The sequence below is a fragment of the Trachypithecus francoisi genome, unplaced genomic scaffold (genome assembly GCF_009764315.1).
Source record: "Trachypithecus francoisi isolate TF-2019V2 unplaced genomic scaffold, Tfra_2.0 Lachesis_group13, whole genome shotgun sequence".
NCBI lineage: Eukaryota > Metazoa > Chordata > Mammalia > Primates > Cercopithecidae > Trachypithecus > Trachypithecus francoisi.
Window position 1 is genome coordinate 39475724 of NW_022681458.1, and position 8211 is coordinate 39483934.

At 45.4% G+C, this 8211-nt stretch overlaps 1 non-coding gene across 1 annotated transcript; it reads right to left on the reverse strand.

Annotated features, from left to right (window-relative positions):
* Positions 1–7852: 7852 nt before the first annotated feature.
* Positions 7853–7963, reverse strand: LOC117095460. Its single transcript, XR_004442001.1, has one exon. It is a non-coding gene; the product is annotated as a U6 spliceosomal RNA (small nuclear RNA).
* Positions 7964–8211: the final 248 nt, after the last annotated feature.

Consider the following 8211-nt stretch of genomic DNA (forward strand, 5'->3'; position numbering starts at 1 on the left):
CTGGTGATCAGCAGCAAGATCTCAGGAGTTGGGCGAGTAGGCTTGGGCATGTGCACTTAAGAGGCAAAATGGTGGAGTTTAACTGGTATATGACCTTCCTCTACACCTGACTGGTAAGGGAAGAATGCCTCAAGTGAGCATGCATACAACCTCCAACACACTGTGCATGCAGCCCTTCCCAAGTGCTGGCCAGACACTGCACACGTGGACAGCCCACCCCAAGGGAAGAAACAGGGGAGAAGGAGTGCAGACCCTGGAAGCATGCTGTTATGGTTTGGCCGTGTCCCCACCCAAATCTCATCTTGAATTGTAGCTCCCATAATTCCCATGTGTTGTGGGAGGGACTTGGTGGGAGATAATTGAATCACGGGGGCAGTTTCCCCCATACTATTCTCATGGTAGTAAGTCTCATGAGAGCGGCTGGTTTTATAAGGGGTTTCCCCTTTCACTTGGCTCTCATTCTCTCTTGCCTGCCACCATGTAAGACATGTCTTTCACCTTCTGCCATGAATGTGAGGTCTCCCCAGCCACACAGAACTGTGAGTTCATTAAACCTCTTTTTCTTTATAAATTATCCAGTCTCAGATATGTCTTTATCAGCAGTGTGAAAAAAGACTAATACACATGCCAATGTATAAAGCCCCAGATCACAGGTCAAACTGTGCAGTTGAATCTCTCAAGTTGCCTGCTTGGCCCTCTTCCAAGTACACTTTACTTCATTTCATTCCTACTCTAAAACTTTTTAATAAACTTTCACTCTTGCTCGAAAACTTGCCTCTGTCTTTTACTTTCCCTTATGCCCCCTTTGTTGAAATTTTTCCTCCGAGAAGGCAAGATTTGAGGTCGCTGAGAGAACCTGAACAGAACAGAATTGAGACCTGTTTGGATTTGCTGCTGCCAACAGTAACATTCACACGTTCCAGGGATTAGGACCTGGGTATCTTCGGGGGCCTTTATTCAACCTACCACAGGAACCAAGTCATAGGGAAAAACTTGGTTGGGCCACACCATACTCAGGGGCCTGCTTCTCTCTGCCTCAGACAATGGCTGTGCCACCAGGGGAGACAAAATGTACTTCTCCTCAAAGGGCTCCAGGGCTGCCCTGTGAGTTGTATTTTGTTTTTCCGGGTGAACTCTTTCTCCTAACCGTTGTCATTTGTCAAAGGCGGCAGGCAATCAAAGTCCTGACTGCATTTATCCTGCCCTCCCTCTCTTCCTCCAGGATGCAGGCCCATGACAGCTATTGCTGCCAGCCCTGGCCCCCCCACAGCCTGACATATGAAGGCTATGAGGATGCCCAGTTGTTGGACCTGGCTCTGCTCCAGGCTGTCAGCCCATCCATTCCTAGGAAGCAGGTCAGAGCTCTCTCTAAAGCTTCAAAAACATCGCCCCAGCCATTGGACAGACCAGCAGTCACTTGAGCCTGTGGTAGGTATCCAAACCCCAGGAAAGTCTGTCTCACACAAGCCTGAACTGGACTTCACAGAGGAAGGGCATTATGTCAGTGAAAACAAAATGAAACTGCAGGGTCCTGCTTGGTGGGGCTATGTTCTGCCAAATCCTCCAGGCTACCCAGCTGTGCCCGAGCCTCTTCCTCGCTGTGCCAGGACATTCTTGCGTGAGTTTGCAAGAGCAGGACAGCTGGCTTACAGGGAGTGTGAGAAATGGCTTCAGAGGAGCATCCTTTCTAGAGGGTGGGGGAGAAAGAAAAGGGGAGAAAATTCTCACACCAGGGAGGTGGGAGGTAGTTCTTGTCAGGATCAGGATGAAATTGAGATGTTGCTCTGGCAGTTATTCATGACTATTTGGGCTAAAGTATTAATTTTTAATAACAGGAAGGATGAACATGTTATAACTACCTCTACATAAAATCGAGTTAGGAAAGAATAACCGCAGATGCTGGGAAATGGCTTTTTAAAACATGCATTTTCTATGGATAAATATAAGTCCGTATATGTTTATCCAATGTCCTCATGTGTGCAGAAATGTGTACATACTTTACTAATTCAGGCTAATTGGGTGTGATGCCTAAGTGAAATGTCTGAATTCGTATTTTAATAAAGAAATGCAGTTTTATTATTTTCAAGAGCTTTGAGTAATGGGGTTAACAAGATGTTACCTAGGAGACATATTTATGGATTTATTCTTTAGGTAGAAAAGGCTCCAGTTTAGAATGCAGCAATTGGAGGGCAACGTTGGCAAATTGAAGGTGTGTTCTGAGTGCAGGTGGGGATGTGTTGGAGGGTTTTGATGCATAGAAAACATTAACTTGTTTTGTATTAATCATCCTGGACATCAGTGCTGCAGTTTCAGGCACCAGACATAGCCCTCCCTGTACCCCCCTTACACACACATGCACACACACACACACACACACACAGGCACACATGCACTCCATAGCATACAATTCTGTACCAACCATGACACATCAAAGCAGAAAAAGACCTTTGCAGTCATCTGGTCAACCACTGAACCCATGAGGAGCTGGAGGGGCAGAGAGGGAGGTGACTTACCCGGCAGCAGCCCACTAGAGAGTGAAAGAACTAGAATTGGGATGTGCATTCCCACTCCCAGGTCAACTCTCTTTCCCCTTTTACTACTGCTTCTGAGGCATCCACAGCAACATTAGGAAAGGGAGGAAAGAAAGGGGGTGAGAGAAGAGAACGGAAGAGGCACAGATTTGGGGAAAGCAATGAATCATCTGACTACTTCTAATTGGATTTGGAGCGTTATTCCATTTGTGCCTGTGCTTCCCTGCTGGGAAGCCAGCCCTGGGTCTCTGGAGCCGATATAGCAGTAAGAGCGGCAGTTAGCATTTACTCAGTGTTTGTTCTGTGCCAGACACTCTTCTGAGCACTTGACATGGATTAACTCACTTAATCCTCAGAACAGGCCCTTGAAGTAGGTCCTGTTACTAAGCCTATTACATCTGGAAGAAACTGAGGCAAGGAGAGATTAAGGATCTCATCCAAGGTCATAAGTGACAGAGTCAGGACTCAAATCCAAGCCATCTATCTTCAGAGCCCTCTCCCACCTGGCACTACTCTGCCCTAACCATTTTGCTCTACACTAGACCTCCCAATAAATGGCACAAACTATTAGCCCTTCAGCCACTGGCTGTCCAGGCAAGGCCTGGAGTGGCTGGAGCCACTTGGTTAGTTGCAAACAACTTCATTTGTTTGTCCTAGGGTGTCTTATGTTGTATTATTTTCTCTGTGTGCCATGATGTGAGGAATGTTGGAAAGTGTTGTCCTATTCTGTAATGTAGTCACGATGGATGATTCAGTTAGTTTCATGCTGTCTAGCTAGAATAAATTAGCCACAGGTTTAGCCCTGCCGGCTGATGATTTAGCCTCCCAGACTCTGCTCAGTCCTCTGGAAGGCATCTCATAAACATAAGGGAGAGAGGGCAGGGGTGTGTCTGGATCTGCATCAACCCCTCACCTGCCAGAAAGGCTGTGGCGCATGTGCCCTCTGGGAACAAGTCAGCACCCTCATCTGCATCTATGGACAGGACTTTCCAATCCAAGGAGAAAGTATCAGGGACTGGAGTTGCACAGCAGTCTTGATTCCTCTATCCCTGGGTGGCAGTTCCTTTTCAAAACAATGTTGACTTCTCACCCTGACATACAGAGGCATTTTGTATTGGCATTGCAATGATGTGTTCTTTTGGGGAACTACCTGTTCTGGAGAAGTCAGGGTTAGAGGAGTCAGCAATTATGAGCTTATGAGATAATGACACGTGTGTTTAGTGTGATGGCAAATTATACCATAGAAAAAAATTTTGAAGATTCAGAGTGAACTATTTTCCCAAATAAACTTACTGCCTTAGGAAAACTGCGGTTAAAATGATAAATTACCAGGAAACTTCAAGTTTCCCCTAGAGAGTCAAAATAAAAATACAAGAAGACGCATTGTTGAAATAATCCCAAATTAGAAACAGTGATTATTCAATTAAAAATAAGTGTAGTTACACCTTCTATTTATATGGTATCATCTGGCAGTTTTTAGCCTAAAGACTCAGAGAAATCTAGTAATCCTAGACTTGAATATCCTCTTCTCTATGATGAGTTTTGCTATCTTACTCAACAGCTAACCTTTTTCCTATAAATCTCCAAAGTAGTAGCTTTCTTTCCTCTGCTGTAAATCTACTTCAGCTTTTTGTGGGCTTTATGACCAGAAACCTCCTTCTAATGTCTATTCTGAATCTTGTTGCTATGATTTAAACCCATATTCTGTTGCCTTGTCCTAGGGAAAAATGGCAGCCACAGTTAATCCTTCACATTCTTCGAGAATATAAAAAGGTCAACCCCTGACCTCCTCTTCTCCCTACTTAGCTCCATTTTGGGAGAGGTTTGTCTCTGGGCCCTCTCCAAACCCACATCATAGTGGAGTTCCAGAGTCTGCAGCTAAATGCAATGTGGTGGTGAACAGGGTGGTCTCTGTGGGTTCTACCAGTCTCCCTGATTCACTGTTCCATCTGTAGAGACAAGGCTTGGCCAGCCTCCTGGGAGGATAAACTTGTGGTTTTCTCATTTACTACCCAGGAAGTGTGCAGGAAAGAGTAGAAGAGGCACCACTTGGAAAGGATGAGATTGGTCTGGACACCACTGCATGCTGGCCTGGGATCTTGGGCACCTCATTTAAGCCTTTGTAACCTCCTCCTTGATGTAAGGGAAAATTGTACCTACTGCACACAACCTCATAGGATGTTCTTAAGATCAAAGGAGATACGGATGTCACTGAAAAGCTCACTCTTCCCTCAGCTCAGCCCAGAAGGTTAAACTGGTTCCCCACTTGGCCCAGAGTGCGGTGGCTGAGTCCAGCTGGGTGAGACAAGGGGGTTAAGTCTAGGAGGCAATGGTCCAGTGGCTGGGCTACACCCTACTGAGTTAAAGATTGCTGACCACTTTACAATTTTGTGATGTCTCCCCTTTATTTCCTGTGGCCATAGCCTCAATGTGTGTGACAAATTTTATACATTGAAGGAAAAAGACAGTCACCCACTGGGTTAATGTAATTTCCTGCACAAGACTCGAAAATGCCCATTACAGTGAATCCTTTGGATCAAGGCCTAGCAAATAGAAGACGGCCATCAAAATCCAAATACTTTACCTGCAATGGGTGAACCTCTGACAGCTGTCTCTACATTCTCACCAATAAGTAAGTTAATTTCCTAGCAAATAGACAGGCCCTTGGGGCATGTTTTTGGGGAATGCTGGGCCAACAGGCAGTTTGGAGTGGAAAAAAGGTATCAAGTTTTGGCCCCAGATTTGCCATTTGTGAATTATGTGACTCCAGATACCTTGCTTGACCTCTTAACTTTCTCTTCTGTAAAAAAGAATTTAAGGATGCACAATATACCCCTCAAGGTGGGTCTGTGTTAAATAGCAGAGTGTGGATGTTGAATGTGCTTTATAAAACAGAAAGGGAAATGTAGTGTTGGTCATTGTCATTGTTATGGGTTTCCTAGGACCCAGTGCCAGTGGAGAGAGGTGTAAATCATAAGCTAGTTATTTTGCTAAGGACATGGGTGTGTCTGTGTGTGGTGTGTGTGTGGAGTGGGGGTCTATGAAGGGTGTCAGACACCAAGATCAACAAAACCGTAATAACAGCTTGCATTCTGGAGCCCCTGCTGGGTGCCAGCACTGTGCTAACTGCCTGTCTCTGTTACCTTGAGCTCTCACGACAACCCCAATAGTATTAGTGATATTAGTAGTATATTCATTTCTTTAAGGAAAGGAGCTCAGAGAGGGCAAGTAATGGTCTGAGGTCACATAGCTAGTGAGGGCTGAAACTAGGACTCAGACTGGGTGACTCTAGGACTCCTTTGCATTCACTTCCCTATAGATCTCCTTCCAGGTTCGATACTCCAAAACCATCATCAGGGAAGCCCTGGTTTAAACAGGAGTCAAGTGGTTCCTGGCACTGCTCCAACTCACTCAACAGCAATCAAACTGGGGTTCCCTGGCTCTTCACTGGGAGGCTTGGGAGATCCCAAATGAGAAATGACCATCCTGTATTTGATGTTACCCCAAAGTGCCTGTTACTCATTTAAGGCATAAGTGGTTGTAACAGAAATAGTAATATTTCAACAACAGTGGTGATTAGTTACAGAAGGAGCCAAGTGGCACTCATCTCCATGTCAAAAGCCCTCCCTCCAGGCCCTTCCGGGCACCCTGGCCTGTGGTGCCATGTTAATTCAGACGAGATTGGGTGTGTTCAGGGTGGTATGGCTGTAGACAGTGCCATGTTAATTCCATGTATATTCTCTGCCTGGCAGCAGCCGGCAAGACCAAGCTTGTGTGACACAAGCCCTTTGAAACTCAAAGAGCTTTTCATCAGCCTGCAAGAGAGAAGAAAGTAGAAGAAAATGTACAGGAACAAGAGCAAGTGGGGGTGGTAGAATTCACCCTTTCTGCACAAGGAGATGGTACTGGCCCCCTCCCTTCACTAGAGATGGGGATGGGGCTGGAAGGAGATGAACAAGCATCCTGGAAGGCCACACGCGTCTCTTTAAACTCTGGAGTCTCAGCCCCGCCTTGATTTGATGTCTCATGCTCATTTAAATCTCAGCCACTGGGCATGTGTGACTTGGGAAGAAGAATGAGGGGTGATTTGTTTCAATCACATAATCCTTCATCCACAGGAAATGGAGGGGCATTGGTTTCCTCTTCAGGCCTCCCAAACCAGAAGGCCAACTTTGTAGGTGTGCAGTTTCACACCCCGGGCGTCTACCATACGGGGACCAATGGGGCAGACAGGAAGGAAAACATCCCAAGACCCAGCTGGGGTCACCTCCTGCTCTGTGGGAGGGTTGGGGACCAGCCAGGGTGCAGGCTGGGCCAGGGGAGGGAGGGGTTTTCCATGTGGCAGGAACTGAGAACAAATGTGGGTGAAGTGGATGAGGTTTAATTTAGCAAAGGTAATGTCATAATTGTCTCCTCAGCAACCACAAGATGCAAACCCTGGGAAGGAAGACTGTCTGCATGCCCATATTTAAAGATCCATGTATTAACAATGCAAAAAGCTCTCTCTTTTTTTTTTTTTTTCTTCTGTGCTAAGATTCTTGACCTACAAATCACTGTTCATGTTAAAAACTTTTCTGAAGCTACCCAGTTAAACACAAGATGAAAACAAAAACAAAAACAACCAGGCTGAGCACGGTGGCTCACACCTGTAATCTCAGCACTTTGGGGAGACGGAGGCAAGCAGATCACTTGAGCCCAGGAGTTCGAGACAAGCCTGGGCAACATAGTGAAACCCTGTCTTGGCAAAAATACAAAAAATTAGACGGGTATGGTGGTGCTCACCTGTAGTCCCAGCTACTTGGGAGGCTGAGGCTGGAGAATCGCTTGAGCCCAGGAGGTGGAGGTTGCAGTGAGCCAAGATCATGTCACTGCACTCTAGTGTGGGTGACACAGTGAAACTCTGTCTCAAAAAAAAAAAAAAAAAAGAAAAGAAAACAATCAACTGTATTCTGCCTTTATTTTCCCAACTTCTAATCCCCCTTTCTCTTCTCCTAAGTCTTGGATCATGCCCATAACGTAGTTTCTGTACATTTGTCCCTGTGGAGAAAGATCTTAGTCAACCAACAGTCTTTATTGATCTACTAGACACTACCATGTCTATTGCATGTCAAAACATAGGAGTGCCTGCGTTAAAACTAGGCAGTTCCTGTCCCCAAAGTGAAAAGAGAAAAAGTACAAACGGTAAATGCTAAGTTGAGGAAGGCACCGTTTTAACCAGAAGTCTGGGACTATCTGAACTTCCTTCCCTCACCCATGGTACTTTCTCTGTGCCATTCTTAGTGACTTCCCACATTTAACCTCATTTAATGTTCTTTCTTAAAAAAAAAATGAAATGCTTCGTGAATTTGCATGTCATCCTCACACGGGGGTCATGTGAATCTTCTCTGTACCATTCCAATTGTTTTTAGCCTAAGTGCTGCTGAAGCAAGCACTCCTTATTCTTATATTTTATATCACTAATACTAATTCCTACAATTATTGGGTATTTACCATGTGCCAGGTACTATGCTAAGCTGATTACTTACATTTTCTCTCTACTTCTTCATGTAGGCTGGTATTCCTCTCTTGTTTTTCAGATGAGGAACAGAGGCTCAGAGGCATTGACTGGTGGCTTGAAATCACAGGGTGATGGTTAGGTTCATGCTTAAGGCTCCATGACACCTTGACTCCAAATCCTAGG